At 41.6% G+C, this 20,423-nt stretch overlaps 1 protein-coding gene across 1 annotated transcript in view; it reads right to left on the minus strand.

Moving 5' to 3' along the window:
• Positions 1–19,834, minus strand: part of LOC102534458 (ankyrin repeat domain-containing protein 26-like) — a 94,059-nt gene extending 74,225 nt beyond the window's left edge. The window contains 2 exon segments of the mRNA XM_072951582.1: positions 452–577; positions 19,694–19,834. The gene's annotated coding sequence lies outside the window, so the exon portion shown is untranslated.
• Positions 19,835–20,423: the final 589 nt, after the last annotated feature.

A 20,423-nucleotide genomic window follows, 5' to 3' on the forward strand; every position in this document is an offset into this window, starting at 1 on the left:
ATAAAGGAAAAAATGTCTGTGATCATCAGGTACATGTCTCATCCCTCCACAAGGTATCTTGGCCTCAGAGCATAGTTTGTTTGTTTGTGTTATCCTAGAAGGTAATAAACACCTTTCTCCAAGACCAGAGACAGATAACTCCAGTAAGGATATTAAAAGCAATTTAGATCTTTGCAAGGAGGGTATAGCTCAGGGCTACAGTGTATGCTTAGTGTGTGCACGAGGTCCTGGGTTCAATCCCCAGTACCTCCATTAAAAAATAAATAAAACCTAATTACCCCCCACCCACAACAGAGACCAAAAAAAAAAAGAAAGAAAGAAAAAGAGCATTATTAACATGCATTTTAAAAGTTTAGCAAACCTCTGTGTCACCCCAGTGTTTCCAGTGGAAGATGTGATTCCATCCCCATGATGGTTACTAAAACAGCCACAGGAGTCCAGGTTCACTTACTGGTCTTGCCTCTTCCTGTCATCCGACCTCCTTCCACATCACAACACAGGGAGGACAGGGTGATGGTGTAAGGAGTGTCAGGCTTGAGATCTGCAGGACCACACTGTTCTGTCTGCCTATCGTGGTCTGGAGTAAAACAGGGATAAGTGTCAGCTTTGCTCTCTCCAGCTCACTCATCTGTTAGGAAAAGCTCTTTCTCTGTTTGAGGCCTTTGCCAAGATCTGGAAACACATTCTGCTGTGAAAGGTTAAAATGTATCCTAGGGTATCATTTTAAATGTAAACAAGGCCCCTTAAATCATAAAAAGGATTTTAAGCCTTAAACTACTGATCTTAAAAAGGTATTTCAACTGTCAAGAGGCCAGCACTGAGATATTCCATCCAAAAGCAAAATAATAATAATAAGTGGGGCTACAATAGACTAAAAAAATGATGCACAACAAAAGATACAATCAACAAAATGAAAAGGCAACCTATGGAATGGAAGGATATCTTTGCAAACCATCTATCAGGTAAGGGGTTAACATCAAAATAAATAAGGAACTCATACAATTCAAGAGCAAAATAAAAGCAATTTGATTTTAAAATTGGACACAAGACCTCAGCAGATATTTTTCCCAAGAAGACGTACAAATGACTAACAGATAATTGGCATCACTAATCATTAGGAAAATGCAAACCAAAACCACAATGACATATCACCTCCATCTGTCAGAATGGCTATTATCAAAACGACAAGAAATTTCAGGAGAAATGAGACAAAGGTGGGTGAAATATTGCTAAATATCAAAAATTTTAAATATTCTAGAATAAGTCATAGAGGAATTTAAAACCCTGAAACTACAGGTGGTAATTGCTGCCGATTTTTTTTTAATGTAAAAGTGATTGCCAAAGGAAACAAAGAATGAAGTCACCTTAATGTTAAACCCTGTCCAGACTGTCAAACAAATTAAATGATATATAAGCAGAGGTGGCCAGTCTCCTACCTTTATATACTGCAGGCAGCTATAAAGTCCCCCAGAGGGCAAAGCCATTTCTGTTTGTGGCTTTTTTATGTTCTAGTGCTTCCTCACACTGAATCAGTTTCTTAGGAACACCAAACACCAAAGTACATACTTTATTAGAAATATAAATGTATGTGGCTTTCTACCAAAAATCTCAATTAAATTAAGAGAAATACTGGGGTTTTACTTTTAGTAAAGAATTATGAATAGATAAACAAGATTATACTGTATAACACAGGGAAGTGTATACAAGATCTTGTGGTAGCTCACAGTGAAAAAAATGTGACAATGAATATATGTATGTTCATGTATAACTGAAAAATTATGCTCTATACTGGAATTTGACACAACGTTGTAAAATGACTACAACTCAATAAAAAAAAAGTTTTTTAAAATGTTTTAAGAAAGGTTAAAAAAAAAATAAAATTAGCCCTAACACTTTAAAAAAAAAAAAAAAGACAAGAAATAAGCTGGGCCTGTGAATTTCACCACTCGCGAGAGGGGTATGTCAGAAACTTTGGGTTAATTTAGTAGGTATCGATTTCCTTGACTGCGCCTTTGAAACTTGTTTCAGCTTCTTCTAGCCGTGGCTCTATTGTTATTTTCCTTACTCCTCATTATTTTCTTTTCACTGACCTGACATATTGAATTAATGTAAATTAAATGTGTTTATGATGTAACTCCACTGTACATTTTACATTCATATTATATGAGTAAGTAAAGGATGAAAGGATATACGCGACCTATATGTATGTGCTGTATTTGGGCATTTTCTTGAAAACTAATTAATAGCTAGCTTATTTATGATTATTAGTTTAATAAGCTTCCGTGTGGCAGAAAAAATTTAGATTTAAAACTAACAACTAAATCATGGTTTTGGGTTAGGATCTAAATATACAGGTTTAAAGCTTGCTGCAAACTCTCAGATATATTTTGATAGACGTGTTTCTCCATGATGGAAACAAGCAGGAACTACATAATCAAATGTCATCGACCAAAAATGACTGAAGAATCAAATGTTGGAGATATTTTTAGGTGTTTTTGTTCCTAGCTATTTTGAGTTCAAAGAAAACAAAGAACAACAACAACAACAACAACAAGACAAGAAATAGCAAGTGTTGGTGAAAATGTGCAGAAAAGGGAACATCTGTGCACTGTTGGTGGGACTATAAACTGGTGCAACCACTGTGGAAAACAGTATGGAGCTTCCTTGAAAAAAATTAAAGATACAATTAATAAATGATCCAGCAATCCCACTTGGGGATATAGATTTGAGGAAAATGAAATCAAAATCTTAAAAAGATATCACCACTCCTAGGAATATATATCACTGAGAAGCTCTTGCACATGTGAACCATTATAATATGAACAGGATTGTAAAAGCAAGCAGAGTTATCCCAAATTAGAAAGTATTTAACAGGTAAAATGGAAAAACACGCTGCGGTGGAATCAAACAACAGAAATACTCCACAGTAATGCAGACAGACAAGCTAGAGCTACGGGCAACACTGGTGACTCTTACAGAAGGTTGAACAGAAGAAGTAAGGTATAACAAAGCAAATCTATGATTCCATAGGTCCTATTAATATGCAACTCAAAAATAAGCGAAACTAAATTGTATTGTTCAGAGGTGTAAACATAGGAGATATGACCATAAGGCAAAGCAAATAAATGATTACCATGAAATTCAAGAGTATGATTGCATACGAACTGGAGTAAGAGGTTTTGAACTTGAAAGAACATGCATATTCTTTCTGGGGACCTGCAATTTTCTATTTCATAACCATTGCATTCGCGTTTGCGTTATAATACTTTGCTAAATTGTACATCTATGTTTCATTTACTTCTCTGCACATACACTGAGTTTCAAAATAAAAAGTTTAAAAATTGTGTATTACTTATCTGTTGTATAGAAACTGATCACAAAATTTAACAGTTTAAAATGAGCAAATACTTATTATCTCACACATTTCTGAAGGCAAGGCTTTCGGGGGTGTCTTAGGTGGGTGGCTTTGCTTTGGTGTCAAGTCATCGGCCAGGGCTGTGGTCATATGAAGGCTTGACTAGGGCTGAAAGATCCAATTCTATGAAAGTTTACACACATGTCTGTTGGTGGAGGCCTCAGCTCCTTTCCATGTAAGCCTCTTCATAGGGCTGTCACTTTATCACATACTATTCATTAAAAGGAAGTCATTAAAGCCCAGTCCATGCTGAAAGACAGAGGAATTTACCTCCATCTCTTCAAAGGAATGGTATGAAAGTATCTGTGTACTTAAAATCACCGTAAGTTTTATAAAAAGTCTACTATAAACAAATTCAATGTAGAGCAGCTATATTAGGGAAAGCACCTGCAACATCCATGAAAGCAAAATGATTGAGTCTATTATAAATGAGGAAATGAAATGAAACACAATGAAAAAGATAACACATCCTCATGAGACTATAAGAGGAAAAATATAAACATTGCTAGTGAAAATGAAAATCTTGAGTTTCCCGTTTTGGGGGGAAGAAATATCACAATGTATTTTAGCGTTAAGACTTCAGCCACTTAACGTATGAATGATTTATTCTTAAAGGGGACCACCATGAATCAAATATGTATGGAGATCTTTACTTCACAATATTTGTAGAAGTAAAAAGCTGAAACCAATTGAACGACCAATAAATACAGAAAAGTTTGAATAAATTATGACACATCTGTGCTGTGGAAACATTTTTAAACATTCTACTGAAAAATACTGTACATACAGAAAAATGCAATATTGCATGTCTAAAGCCCCCCAAAATACCACAATCTGGTCAGACTCATGAAGTCAGCATTCTAATCAAGAAAGAGAACAATACTGGGACCCCCAAAGCCCTCTCAACTTCCCTCTAGCCTGAACCTCTCAGGGTAGCCACCATCCTGACATCTGAGAGCACAGATTAGTGTTGCTTTGTTTTGTACTTTGCACGCGTGAAATCAGATAGTGTGTTATGTGGTATACTACACACAGCTGACCCTAGAACATACTGGCTTGGACTGTGGGTCCGCTTATATGTGGATATATTTCAACAGTAAATAGTACAGGACTACATAGTCTGTGGCTGGTTGAATCTACACAAGCAGAGTAACCATGGCTACAGAGGGCCGACTGTAAGCTACACACAGGTTAACCCCTGTGTTGTTCAAGGATCAACTGTAGTTTTATTTTCCTTCATGTTGTCTTTGTCAGATTCATCCATATCACATGCAGTTATAGGTATCTGATTCTCATTGCTGCATAGTAGTTCAGTGTGTCTCAATTTGTTTACCCACACCACTGTTGACAGGTATTTACAGTTTCCAGCTTGGGACTATTATAATTAATGCTATGAATATTCTAGTACATGTCTTTCAATAAATGTATGTGCATATTGGTGATAGATATAGACCTAGGAGTAGAATTGCTGGGTCATAGGGTATGCACGGGTTGGCTTAAGTACACTCCACCAAACAACGTTCCAAAGTGGTTGGACCAATTTATGATCCCATCAAGAGTGTATGAGATTTGCTATTGCTCCACATTCATGCCAACACTTGCTTTTTCCATCTTTTAGATTTCAACTATCAGGTGTGTATCATGAAGTGGTTCTCATGTTTTAGCCTAGAAGTCAAATTGTTTTTTCTTCACATTTAGGTATGCAATCCATATGGAGTCAGTTTTCACATATGGTATAAGTTAAGGGTCAAGTCACATTATTTCTCTCATATAGATATTCAACTGACCCAGCACCGTTTGTTGAAAAGGTTAGCCTTTACCATACTGTTTTGATGAGTGTAACTTTGTAGCATAGTTTGAAGTCAGGGAGCATGATACCTCCAGCTTTGTTCTTCTTTATCAAGACTGTTTGGCTATTTAGGTCTTTTGTGTGGGAAAGTACACTGTGTTCATATATTGGAAGAATTAATATTGTTGAAATGACCATACAATCAAAGGAAATCTGCTGACTCAATGCAACACCTATCAAAATTCACAAAATTGCAACAAATCATTCTAAAATTTGTATGAAAACACAGAAGATACTGAAATAAGGGAAACCTCCTAATTCATTCTATGAGGCCAGCATTACCAAAACCAGATAAGTCTTTACAAGAAAACTACAGACCACTATCTCTCATGAACACAAATGCAACAATCATCAACAAAATACTAGCAAATCAAAACCAACAATATATGAACAGAATTATACACCAAGACTATGTGAGATTAATCCCAGTTATGCAAGGTTGGTTAACATTTGGATATCCATTAAGGCAATCCATTACATCAGCAGCTAAAGAAGAAAAAAACCACATGATTATATCAACGCATACAGAAACAAATCTTTGACAAAGTTCAACATTCATTCTTGATAAAAAAAACTCTCAGCAAGTTAGGAACAGAGGGGAACTCCCTCAACTTGATAAAGAATAGCTACAGTGAACTGATCTTGATGAATCACAAAGGTACAACAATGGAGAAAAGATAATCTCTTCAACAAATGGCAGTGGAACAACCAGAGACCCACATATTGAAAAACCTTAGAGTGTAGAGACAGACCTTATACCTTTCAAAAAAACAGTAACTTAAAATGGGTGATAGATCTTAATGTAAAATGCAAAATTATAAAATTCCTAGGAGGTAATATAGAAAATATCCTAGATGGTGCTCGGTATGGTGAAGACTTTTTAGATATAACACCAAAGGCATGGTCCATGAAAGAAAGAATGATAAGGTGCACTCATAACAACAACAACAACAACAACAACAACAACAACAACAACAACAACAAAGTTCTTCTCTGTGAAAGACACTGGCAAGAGAATGAGAAAACAAGCCACAAACTAAGAGAAAATATTTGCAAAAGATTTATTCAATAAAGGACTGTTATTCACAATATACAAAGAACGCTTAAAATTAAATATCAACCTGATATAACAATGGACAAAAGACCTGAACAGATACCTGAGAGGATAAACATGAGAAATTAGCATATGAAAAAATGCTCAACATTATATACCGTTAGAAAGTTGTAAACTAAAACAACAGTAAGATACCACTACATACCTATCAGAATGGCCAAACATCTGTAACATAGAGAACACCAAATGCTGACAAGGATGTGGAGCAACAAGAACTTTCATCTTTTGCTGGTGGGAATGCAAACATGGAACAGTCACTTTGGGAGACAGCTGGACAGTTTCTTACAAAACTAAACATACTCCTACCACACGATCCAGCAATTGTACCCCTCGGTATTTACTCAAAGGAATTAAAAGCTTGTGTACCTGCACATGGATACAAAAACCTGCACATGGAAGTTTATAACAGCTTTATTCACAATTTCAAAAACTTGAAAGCAACCAACTTGTCCTTCATTTGGTGAATTAATAAGTAAACCATGGTGCATCCAGGTAATGTAACATTATTCAGCACTAAAAGGAAATGAGCTCTCAAGCCATGGAAAGACATGGAAGAAACTTAAACACCTGTTACTAAATGGAAGAAGACAATCTGAAATGGCTGCATACTGCATGATTCCAATATATGAAATTCTAGATCAGGTACAGTTACACAGACAGTAAAAAGATCAGTAATTTCCAGGGGTTCAGAAAGAGGGAGGAAGAAATAACTCAGTGGAGCACAGAGGATTTTTAGGGCCGAGTAACTATTCCATATGTTAGTGTAATAGTGATACATGTCACTATACATTTGTCAAAACCCAGAGTGAACCCTGATGGACTTTTGGTGTAGTGTATCAATGATATATCAATTTAGATTGATTATCCAATAACATACAAATGTACTCTCTGGTACAAGCATTGGTAGTTGGGGAGGTTGTGCATGTCTGGGAGCAAGGGGTAACTTCTGTATTTTCTGCTCAATTTTGCTATGAACATAAAATAAACATAAAATAAACACAGCCTCTTAAGAAAATATTTTTAAGTAAAAAATAGAAAAAAGGGACAATCCCCTACTCATTTTTGAGGCTAGTATTAGCCTTAAAAGACCTTGTAAGAAAATTACAAATCTGTATCTTATGAAAATAGACATACAATTTTCTAGTAATATTATAGCAAATTAGATCCAGAAATTTATAAAAGGAATACTACATCACAAACAAGTGGTGGGGGGGCGGTTTCTCGTGATGCAAACCTAGTTAAAGAGACATCACTGATGTAACCCATTGTATTAACTGAGTAAAGGATGATGCAGCAATTTTTTTCAGTAAAGGACCAAACAGCAAATATTTAAAGCTTTGTGAGTGACATACACTTTTTACAGAATATTATTATTCTTTTTACAATCCGTTAAAAAATGTAAAAAATGTGTCTTAGCTTGCTGCCTCTACACAAACAGCCAGTGGTCAGGATTCGGTTTGTGGGTCACAGTATGCTGATCCCTGGACTAAGAAAAAATCAAAACCATATGATTATATCAGCTGATGCAGAAAAGAAACCTGAAACTTTCAAAATATATCCATCATTAAAAACTCTAGCCAATTAGGAATACAAGGGGACTTCCTTAATCTGATGAAGGGCATCTACAGAAAAAATCTATAGCTAACATCATACATAGTAGTAAAAGATTTAATATTTTATCCCAGAATCAAGAACAAAGCGAGGATATAAAACTTTTACCACTCCTATTCAACATCCTACATTGACTAGTCAGTACAATAAAGCAAGGGGGGAAAAAGCATAGAAATTGGAAAGGATGACATGATCATGAAAGTAGAAATCTCCAGAAGCTATAAAAAGTTGGAATTAGTAAGTGAATTTTAGCAAAGTTGCACAATAAAAGGTCAACATACAAAAATTAAACTGTAACGTATAGAGTATTAATGAAAAATAAGAAGCCAACTCTTTTTTTAAATACCATTTAAATAGCTTCTTTTTTTAAAAAAGGAAATACTTTGATACAAATCTAAGAAATACATTCAGGCGCTGTATACTTAAAAGTAAAAAAAGCTAACGAAAGAAAACAAAGGATGTCTGAAAGTCTAAATAAATGGAAAGATAGATCATGCTCATGGGTTGAAAGACTCAATAGAGTTAAAGTACCAATTCTTTGAAACAAAAAAATCTGTAGATTTAACCCAATTTCAATAAAAACCCCAGTATTACCTATTGTGTATATTGACACATTAATTTTAAACTCTATACAGAAAGTGATAATAACTAGAATAGCAAAAATATTTTTGAAAAGAAGAAAATCTTATTTTAAGACTTACTATAAAGTGACAGTTACAACACTCAAGATAATATGGTACTGATGAAAGGAAAGACATACAGATCAATGGAACCAGACAGTTCATGAATCCACACAAATACAGCCTTTTCTATTGAGGTAAAATTACATAACATAAAATTCATCATTTTAACTATTTTTAAGAGTACAATTCTGTGCTATCTTTGGAACTAACGTCTGTAGTAATTTCCTTACTTTCATTTCTGATTTTAGTAATTTGAGGCTTTTTTTTTTTCTGATCACTCTAGCTAAGGTTTTGTCAATTTTGTTGCCCTTTTAAATGATTTTGGTCCATTTATTTTCTCTCATTTTTCTATTCTCTATCTCCACTATAATCTTGACTATTTCCTTCCTTCTACTCATTTTGTGTTTAGTTTATTCTTCTTGATTAATTGATTTGAGATATTTATTTTTAATATGGGCATTTAAAACTATACATTTCTCTGAGTATATACTTCATTGCATCACGTAAGTTTGGGTACAGCATATTAATGTTTTTTATTTTCGTTTGTTTTAAGGTATTTTCTAATTTCTCTTGATTTTTTTATTTTTTTGGTCCATTGGTTGTGTTGTTACTGTCGACGTATATGTGAATTGTCCAGTTTTTCTTCTGTTATGTCAGGGACACTTTCATGGGAATTTCTCTATTTCCTTGGGCAGAGGAAGGAATTCATGAGTAGACCAGAAAAAAGCCGAACAAAGTGGAATGGATTCTGGTCGCCTATTCACAGAGCTACTTGTCTTCAACATTTAATAAAATGAGTTTATATTTTATTTAAATGACTCTCTCCAGCAATGACAGTGACAACTACAGAGAAACTTTAGTATTTATCCTACAATAGGGGAGAGAGGTAATAATGTAGCAGAGAGAGGGGTGGGATAACAGAAGAGGATAAAAGATAAGGAACAAAATTACAATCGTGTGGAAATTTGTACGACCAAGGTGACATTGAAGATAATATGGCAAAAGAATGGTTATGCTAAGGGTTTTAAACACTGGCTGTGCATTTCACTCAACTTGGGGAATTGATCAAATAATTTCCAGGCCTTCACTCCAAACCATAGACCATGAAAAAAGGAAAAGAAGACTTGGGTTTGTAACAAAATTTTAATGCAGTTATTCATCCAAAGATACCATTTTCAAAAGTGAACACGGAAGCCATGAGTTCAACTTCTAGGAATGGTGAAGCAGGTTTATTTTAAACAATAAACACACTGAGAACTACTATAAAAATGATGCAAAAACTTTTAGTCTGTTGTAAAGCAGAGAACTAATAAAGAAGGACATTTTTAGCTATAATCCAGGAGCCTAACATTTGCTGCCCTTTTTTCTCTAGAAAAAAAGAACTTACCGATTCTATGAATGGCAGCAGAAATCCTGAGAAGATAAGCTAGGAACTGACACACCCAGTGGTCTCTGGGAAGTTCTCGAAGTGCTGGCTGTCATTCTCAGGGATGAAGGGCCGCAGACTGAGCAGCAGGAACTGGCGGCTGTCGGGGAACTCGTGCACCGAGGCCCTGGCGCGGTGCTCGTGCAGCAGGGAGGCAAACTGCTGGGTCTCCTGCGATGAGAGCTTGGCGCGCAGCGTGAGCGTGTAGTCCTGCAGCAGCTCAGCGGCCGTGGTGCTCAGCTCGCTCCCGCTGACCGTCCTGGCATGTGGTGCCATCTGTATGCAGAAGGACAAGGGCGAGACGCCCTCCATGTGCACACACTCAGGGAAGGAGAAGGTGCTGGCTTCTGTGTCATAGGGCTCCTTCACGTCCACCTTTGTGGGAGAGTCATCACTGTGAAGAGACAGGTGGTGGGTGGGGGTCGAGGCCCCATCAAATACGGCTCTGTCCGGGGAGTCGATGGTGGACTCTGGGTACACAGTCTGGAAGACTTGCAAAGCAGGGAGTATAGCTCTTCCGCGGCAATCTTGCTCACTGCGGCCAGGACACCAGGCAGCACGTCTCCATGGGCCCCACTCCGCTCTCCGACAGGGAGTCTGCGGCGAGGCCTCTGGAACTTTCTGCACACACACTCTGGCTGGGGGAGATGCCGGGGTCCTGGGCTGTCTTCAGGATCACCAGGTGTGAGGCGTCATCCTGCACACAGGACACAGCAGTGATGTCACGGATGGGGACCCTGAGGATGGTGTCCTCCCCATCCCTCCAGGCCAGCTTGACGTTGTAGGCAGACACGCTGATCACAGCATCATGCTCCTGGGTCAAGTGTCTGGAGCTGGTGGGCTCTCTCTGCACCGTCTATGAAACGCAGGATTTCGGTCCTACCAGAGGGATTCAGCTATCCTGCTACGGACATTAACTGCCCTAAGTACTTCACCTCCTTCTCAGTACAGTCACTCAGCAGTCTGCTGGGCTCCACGCGCTCAGGCAGGGACAGCACCACAGTGCGCAGAGGGCGCTTCTCTGTCATCTTCTCATGCGCTTTCTTGTCTCTACTCTTTTCACCTTCTAGGAATACTCATTTAAATGGTGACTCAATTCCCGGCCCGATGGAAAGTCTGTTTGAGGAGGTATTCCTTGGGGGAATTCTGGTTCCTCCCCTTCTGCCAACAGTTACTGTGCATTGCCTTCTGTTCACTTCCGATCTTGTTGAAAAATACAGCCAGATATTAGCCCTCCCTCTTCTTGCCCTTCTTGCCCTCCTCTTCCATGTCACTGTGAGGGGCCCCTGGGGCCCAGCCCGCCCCGGGAGCCATGCCCTGCCGTGGCTGCTACATGCTCACCAGGTTCTCGCGGCCGCCATGGCTCCTGCTCCGCCCGCCTGGCTGCACTCTCCTGATTAATTTCTTTCTTAGACTTTCCTAGTAGCAGGAAATAAATGGCTCTTTCTAGCAGGTACATCAGAGCGGACAGAGACTCACAGACGTCCTTTTCTTCCAGCTCACTTTGGACTAAAGAAAGAATTGATAACACCCCTAAGGAATATCACCTTTATCATCATTTGAATATTACGGGATCAGAGCTGTCCTGAAAGGATGCTTGAAAACATTAGCAAAATACAAAACAGGTGGAATGGCTCAGTAAGAGGTGGACATTCCCGGAAACAGCTGGAAAACGTTACCTAGCACTACTATCAAACGGTGTGTCACTGGTCTGAAACATAACAGCAGGTATTTTTATAGGCCTATATGGTCCTACTGTAAAAATTAACACCCGGGAAAGCAGTATATTGATCCTTTAAAAAGAAAAAAAGCATCTTCTTTGACCACGGAACAGAGAGAAAGATGATGCAATGAGGGAAATACAAGCTTCAGGATGGCTTCAGCACTGACAGACTGAAAAGGGAAGGAAATTTCAAACAAGCCCCAAACTCAACACTCTCCCATACCTACTGAAGCAATCAGTAACAGCAGTCCCCTGACCTCAATCACTGACTCAGCATAAATCCTCGTGACCCAGGTGAATCCTGCAGGTTTTATTCTCTATTTTGCAAGCCTGACCTGTGATCGGTGGCGATTTAGATATTAACTGTAGAAATGTATTTTTGTTTATTTTCTTTAGCTGTTCAGTTAACACTACTTGTTCTATAAATAAGACTGCACTAAGCTTTGTTTTCTTCCAGAATTACTTTTCATCAGTTCTATTTAAGAATTTCCCTCTCCCTGAAACGCCACATTCTCTCACTATACATTTGTTCCCAATGACAACACGGCAGCAGGAGCATTCATTCCAGCCACTGGCTTAGAATCTCTTCGGTCAAATACGTGTCAATCATCTAATCCGTCGAGGTAAACTAGTCCTCTGCTACAGCAGTATTAGGAAGTCCCAACTTTATCCGTACAGCATAGAAAACAGTCATTTTTCTCAAGGGTTTAATTTTGGGCTTTTAACATGAATTGATTTGCCAGTTATTAACAGTTCCCTCACTGGTTGCATCTCTGTAGTCAAATTAGAGATGAGGATTTTCAAACGGGTGAAAGACATGAGAGGACACGTCACCAAACCAGATACACAACTGGTCAGTAAGCACATAAAGACACACTACTGTCATAGTCATGAGGGAGAGGCAGAGCGAGACCACATGCTGTACCACTCACACCCTCTCCAGACGGGACAGAATCAAAAGGAGGTGTTGGGAAGGAGGTAAAGAACTGAAACACCTGACACCTGCTGACAGAGGGTAAAATGGTACTCTGGAAAGTGGTTTGGTGGTTTCTTTAAGAATTAAAACGTATCAACCTGACACAGTATCAAGGCATTAAAGCCAAAGGAAGTGTGAGGAACTGCTCTGGCCTGAAGGGGACCAAGGAGACAGGGGCTACGTGCAACATGTGCCTGCCAAGCATGTGCCGAAGGGCAGGAAGCAGTCCTGGCTGGCGCTCCCTGCCTGACGCGCACGGCTGTGTTACGGTCCCACAGGGGTGCCGCGTGTGGTGTGCTGGGGAGACGGAGCACTGTAGCAGGAACTCACTCTCATGACACAGAGAGAAACCTTCTTTATACTCTCTTTACACTATTTCTATACATTTGAGATTGCTGAAAAAATCTGTTAAATACACAGCATTTAAAACATTTTTATTACAGGAAAAAAAATCACGGCCTCCCCTTTCCACTCTCTACTCTTTTAATCACGTTCTGGTTTTCTTCACAGCACCTAGCAGTGGCTGAAGCATCATGTGTGCAGGATAGTCCGCCTCCCCCTCTGAGAGTAAATTCCTGCAAGCGCTGGGACCAGGTCTGGTCTCCACCCAGCTCCAGTGCCCGCACAATGGCCAGTGCACAGGGTATTCATGTTTGTTTGATAAGTTAACCTGCAGTCTTATTATGCTTTAAAATAAAATCATTTACCATCCCCTCCCCCAAAACACACACACATCACTTGCTCACAGCAACTCTACCCGTGTACCCAAAAGAAGTGAAAATGTATGTCCACATAAGAACTTAGAGATGAATGTTCATTGCACAATTATTCACAACAAAAACTGGACACATTCCAAATGTCCATAATCTACTGAAGCCATCCAATTAATTACTGTTTGATGACAAAAAGCTACAGAACTACTTGTCCTGGTAATAACATGGATGAATCTCAAACTATCATAGGTGAAGAAAACACCAGATAAATATGCAGTGAACTGAACATTTGAATTTTATGAATTTTATACTATGTTGATTTGGCTGTTCTAAAATAAAAAGCAGAGAACAAGGGACAGCCTCCTTCTGCTTGCTGTTTGGTCAATTTAAAAGAAAACCAGGATGGTATAAAGACAGGGATGAGCATCTGAAGGGAGCTCGTTAACCTGAAGTAATAAAGTCCAAACTGCAGATGTGGGACCCGGACAGTCAGCAGCAGTGGCAGTCTCACACTCCCCCTGTGCCCGGCGCCTCCAGGCCGCCTCAAAGGGAACTCTCAGAGTCTCCACTGGACGCCACCACCATCGCCCCCCCAGCAGCCAGGCAGGAGGCTCTGGGAGTGCCTGGGCTTGGAAACCACAAATCCATCAGTGCCAGCACAAAATGCAAACTACAGCGACAAAGTTTGAATGTGTGTAGAAGACTCTGACTGGCCAAAAAATAAACTTCACTTTCTGGGTTAGGATGTGTCACCCATTTTTCATTTCTCAACCATAGTTTTATGTCTTACAACAGATTATATAATTCTTACATAGGGGGGGAAATCATGTTACGGCTTCAAAGTCTCTAAAATTATTTTAGGGGGCATATGTAAGACAAAAGAAAAGTATCTGCTAACTGCAGGAACTGCTCAGAGGTGGTTTATCTTCATTTAATTACGATAAAAAGAATAACCCACTTTAAAAACAGGTTTGTGCATAAGCCACCTTTTTCAGTTTTCTAGATGCACAAAAATGGGGAGGGTCACTTAAAATTGAATGATTTATCAATAAACTCTGGAAAAAAAAAAGAGTGTCCTAGACCTGTGTCTGTGGTAAGTGCAATAAAAAAGAGAAATGAAAAGAAACTCTTTAGAAGGAACCTAAAGCCAAGGCCTTAACAAGCCTTTTAAAAGTCTATAGTAGTTCAGGGGAAAAGACATTACTCGTTTTGAAGTCTAAACAAATCTCAGTTCTGCTGTACATTTACTGGCTCTGAACCCTAGACAAGTTACCTGAGACCCAGTTTCCTTATCTGTTAGCTAAAAAAAAACAACAAACAAACCTCAAAGGTGAATATGAAAATGAGTTTGAAACCATAGCACCTAAGTCAAGCTTGCAACTAATGCTAGTCCGCTGGTCACGGTGAAGTCCACGCAGACCTCACCCCTACACCCCACCCCCAGCTCCCACCAGCCACGGCCGGCTTCAGAGCCCAGAGCCTGCCCTAAGACTGTGCACCTGAGAGAGAACTTGGAGAACATCTATCCTGTTGGCTTTCCAATGTATGGGAGCCCTAAGAAGTGAAAGGGGAAACCGAAGCAAAAAGGAAGAAAGAGCATCTCAGGGTGAGGCGGGGGGGGGGGGGGGCAGAGCAGGCTGGAAGCGGGGTCGGGTAGCTGGAGATGTCTGTCGGGGAATTTGGTTGTTTTCTACTTAGCAGGTACCTTACCGCGAGTAAGGTGAGGAATAAACTATATAGAGTTCCCGGAAAACTCAACTTGGATGCCTTTCAAAAACACCTTTTTACTTATGCTTGAGAACTGAGAACATACAAATTAAATTCAGCAGAACGGCATATATATTATAGCCAATTACAGCCACCACCAGGAGCGCACTATTAGGGATGTTACTGACACCAAAATGAATTCTGTCTGCATTTTACTTGCACTCGAAACTGTTCAGAAACTCTGGATGTTCCGTTGCTCATGTGAGATGGTCTCCTCACATCTTTGAGCTCCAAAAACCATACAAGAGACTTTTTTTTTTTTTTACTAAAAGTTACATTAACAGTTAAACCAGCATAACTAAGAATCTGGTCCGGAGTGTCTGTAGAGGATTTATACTACTGCTGGTCCTCCCTTTCAAACAGGTGGTACCAAAACCCAGCAAAGTTCCGGGGAGGGATTGGGGGAGGGCTAAAGCAGAGAGTAACAAGGGCAAGGTCATGGAGGAGATGAATCTCAGAGGGAGGCAGGACCTGCCCAGGGCCCAACCGTTCTTGGGGATGGGCTGGAGGGGAACACCACTGGCATCTTACCAGGACGCTCCTCCGGTGCAGGGACTGACTGCCGCGTGCACACTGCACGTGGGTCATTGGGCATGTCCACTTCCACGACATGCACACCGAAGGCCAATAACACCTCCAATCAACGTAACAACAAAAAGCAAAACAAAATCCACATACATGTCAAAATGCCCCTGGAGACGGGGGGAAAATCACACCCACTGAGTACCCCTATGTAACCAGAAAGAAGAGAGAACAAGCACAGAGGGTAGGAAGTCAAAGAGAGACAACAAGGGAAACACAAAATTGGATGAGGAGCCAGCAGGAAAAGGGCATCAGTAGCTTTCACCTACCAACTCAAGTCCCAGCTCTTCAGAAAACAAAGACCTTCAGAACTCAGCCCTGCCCATCCCAGCTGCCTCCTCTCCAGCCCTCTCCCCAAGGTGCCCACCCACACCCTCCCTTCCCGGACAACTCCTGGTTTCCCTGACCGGATGCGCCGCGCTCAGACCTCTGTGCCCTGGCATGTGCATTCTGCTCTACCTGGAGAGCATGTCTCAAGGCAAACTCCCGACGTACATCCACACCCAGCGCCAAGGTTTGTGAAACCAGACACAGGCAGCCCCACGCCACCTCTGCCTTCTGCCCTCACAGCCCTCCCCACGGGCCTTCCGTGCTCCCGCCCAACTGCATCCCGCTGTCTGCAGCAGGAGCTACTGAAGGGCAGGCGCCCCTTGAGTCCTCGCAGGGAACTGGTGCTCAATGAATTCGAAGTGAATGACTTTGCATGAAAGGTTTTTGTAAAAGGCTAACAAAGCAAATCACACAGAAAGCAGACAATAGGTATTTTCTACTACTGAAAGCATGTATTTTCTAAACTCTGATCTTTGGTTGAGTATCACTTAGTGGTTCACCAGACAGATGCTCTACCACTTCCTAGTTGGGTATCTGTGGGCAAATTAAGTAACCTCGCTGGGTCTCAAATTTCCACTTACTGAAAGGAATGACCCCTGCAGCGTGGGGAAGAGGACTGATTAGTATCTGCTTAAAATAAAACAAAAGTAACAAAGCGCTGACTAAACGGCAGTTCTGACTAGCCTGCCAGAGTCAGAGACACCTTAACAGGATGAGACACTGTATCATCAGGAATGTCAGCACAATGGAATTTTGGTTAAAACTATGTTTTTAGGAGAGCTGAACGTCAACAAACCCAACAGCTTGTCCTCCCGCTGAACCGTGCTCCCTACAGTCCTCACTACCGATCCCTAGCGACCACTGTGTCCCCCAGCTCCACTGACAATGTGGACTCCCAGGTCTCTGGTCTCCGACCACACCTCCTCCTCTGTAGCTTGCCCGCTCTGGACACCTAAAGTCAGGCATTCCTTCAGCTCATCTCAGCTCACACGTTTTTTCTCATCTTCCCCCTTCTCAAGGCTTCAATTACGATCTCTATGGAGATGACCTCACAACCTCTCAGTCACATTCAGACCATGTTTCAAGCTGAATTTATCCAACATAGATACTTAATTAGATGATGAAACATACAACTTGAACTTCTCTCTTTCATATCATTTTTCCCTTTTCCCCAAGTCTTACACATCTCACCAGGCCTCAGCTTCCTCTTCCTTTTCCCACCTCTTAAAAACTACTTGCTTGCCAAGGTTCCTTCTTCGCTCTTTTGTTCTGTCTCACTGCTTCTTAATCTCTCTGGGATAATGAACACTTTGAAAATGTACTGAACGCTACAAATTCTCTACTAAAGAGATAAACACGCATAATATTATGCATGCAATTGCACCTAACCTATGATCTCAAATAAGAATCTGTGTTCATCCACACCAGACTACCACTTACACAAATTTTCATCTCCAGATCCTACGTCCCTCTTATTTTCAGGATGCCTTCTGGATATAGCCTAAAGGGCCAACAGCATCCTAAACTTAACGAGTCCAAACCAGAACTATTTCTCCTTAACAAACCTCCTCTGCCTACAGCATTCCTCCTCTAACAAGGAATGTTACAGAAAGGAACCACCATGCCCCTAAGCTAGAAGCCTTGGAACTAACAACCTTCCCCATACCACATCACCAGGTCCTGTCTTAGAATCTCTCCCAAATCCAAATTCCTCTTCAGCATCTTACCCTGTTAAGACCTCATCATCCTTTGATTCATCCCATACCTGCCATGATGAAAAGTCCACTACTCCTCTGACAAGAGCCCGTTACTGACTCTAACGTCTCCATCTTCCATGCCCCTACATCACTTCACCTCCAGAAGGTCACAAAGCCTGGTTCTCCACCTCAGTTTTCTCCTGTCATTTCCACCAGTGTTCATGTAGGTTCTGCAAAAAATCTCAAAACTGATCATGTGCCTGCTTCTTCTCAAAAACTCTGATGCTTTTCCATTGCACAGATACAAAATCAAACTCTGTTCTGCCTACAGAGTCCTCCACAATTTGCCACGTAAGTCCTTTTCCAGGATTGGATTCCACAGCTTAGATTGGTCACTTGCACTTACTGTCTTCCTTTCAAAACCACACCCACTCGGAAAGGCTCAATTCAGACTCCACTCTTTATATCCTCTACATAATGATTAGGAAAGAACTTTGTACAGAAAAGGCAAAATTCCTACTGAACAGATTCAGAAAATGAAAAAAAATTTTCTTCCTCAAAATCTTTAAGTCCTTCTGGAAACATCAAGCTTTAAAAAATATCACTGACTCAAATGTTATTAACATTTCAATCAATAAATCAAGAAGATAAAATAAAAAATAAAAATAGACAAAAAACAAACTTCTTCTCTATAGCACAGGGAACTATACTCAATGTCTTACAGTAACCTTTAACGAAAAAGAATATGAAGCCAAATATACGTGTATGTATATATATGTATGAGAAACTATGTATACCAGAAATTGACACATTGTAACTGACATCTCAATTAGAAAAATTTTAAATAAGTAAATATATCAGTTATTTAAATATCATTAATATCTCAATCAAGAAATCCTTTATAAACCCAGCACTGTTAACCAACATTTACTAAATACTAATTAAATACAATATAGATTAAACTTATATTAAATATCATCAACCTGAAGATTAAAAGCTATCATGTGCACCCAGGATTCCAATCCATTATTTGTACTTGGATCTTACTTAAGAAAGGGAAAAAAAATTACACTAAGAAGACTTGACATTTCATCTAAGAGAGACATGTCACGTAAGTTGACAGTCGTGATAGAAAGTTATCAGATCTAAATCAACTTAAGGCTAGGAAAAATTGTTAACAGATGTAAAAATACCAAGAACAAAAAAACTTCTCAACTGACATGTCATGAAACTGAGGACTTTTCTCAGTACACATTTAAGCATTAATTCCTTCTAAGGGCCCGGCCGTGATGGGCAATTTCCACTGGCGCCACGGAAGGTGCTGAACCAAAGCCGTTCGCGGAAAACGCAGGTGAGGGGGGCAGACAAGACAATGATTTCAGGGCTGTGCACACACGCCCCTGCCAACCGCTTTCCAGACTACGGCTGCCGCTGCAAGCATCTGAAGGGCTTCGCGGCTTCACAGTGGGACGTCAAGGGTTAGGCCGCGAGGCCAGCACCCGGGGCTGGGGAGCCTTGTTGCCGTTCTGGGGGGTCCCTGGGTGCCGGGCTCCACTCCACCCCCCGCGCCCCGCCCCACTCCCCGCGCCCAGTGAGAGCCGCCAGGGAAGCCAGGGAAGCCAGGCAAGCGCCGCGAGCAGCGCCGCAGTCCGAGCGGTCCGGCCCCTCCCCCTCCCCGCGACACCCTCCGCGCACGGACGGCGGGGCAGCCCGGCTGGGGTCGGGGCCGGGCTCGGGATTGGGGTCTCGGGGCCGGGCCCGACGCCGCAGCTGCGTCCGCCGAGGCCGGGCGGGCGCGGACACTCACCACAGCACGCCTTAGGAGCCCTCGCCGAGGTCGCAGGTTGCTGGAGCGCGGCCCACGTCGAGCACCTGCCCGCGGACCGCCACGGGGCCCGCGCCCGCCGCCGCCATGCCGGACACTAAGCTCCGCGGCCGCCGCTCGGCCCACGCCGCGCCATGCGGAGGGACCGCGCCGCCGCCGCCGCCGCCGCTGGCGGGTGGGAACAGGGCCGGCGCCCCCGGGGAGACCCGCAGAGCCGCCACCCGCTCGACCAACTGCCGCCTGCGCACCTGATGAAATGACCACTGGGTGGGCGGGGAGAGGGGCGCGGCAGAGGAGGGCGCAGGGGCGGGGCAGAGGGCGCAGGGGAGGGGCTGGGCAGCGCGCGCGGATTGGCTCTCGTGGCCTGTGGGCGGGGCTGCGCGCTCAGGGCGGGGACACATGTAGAAGCTGCTGTCTACCCAGATTTCAGAGTTAAAGTGGGTCTATATTAGAGGTCAGTAACCAAGATCATTCAGACGTCAGGTGGCAGTTGGGTATGAGTCTCCTTTGCGGGGGGCAGGGCAGGTCTGAAGATATACATTTGGGAGTCACCAACATGTAGAAGGATTCTGTGAGAAGGATGAGCTCACTTCAGTGGATACAACAGAGACTAAAAAGGGTCCAGCACTAAACTCTGCAGGTCTTTCAAATCTCTGTGTAGGTCTGGGACAACTGAAGCGGGGAGTGAGTACCTCCACGTCCTCATTGCCTT

The sequence above is a fragment of the Vicugna pacos genome, chromosome 28 (genome assembly GCF_048564905.1).
Source record: "Vicugna pacos chromosome 28, VicPac4, whole genome shotgun sequence".
Taxonomy (NCBI): Eukaryota; Metazoa; Chordata; class Mammalia; order Artiodactyla; family Camelidae; genus Vicugna; species Vicugna pacos.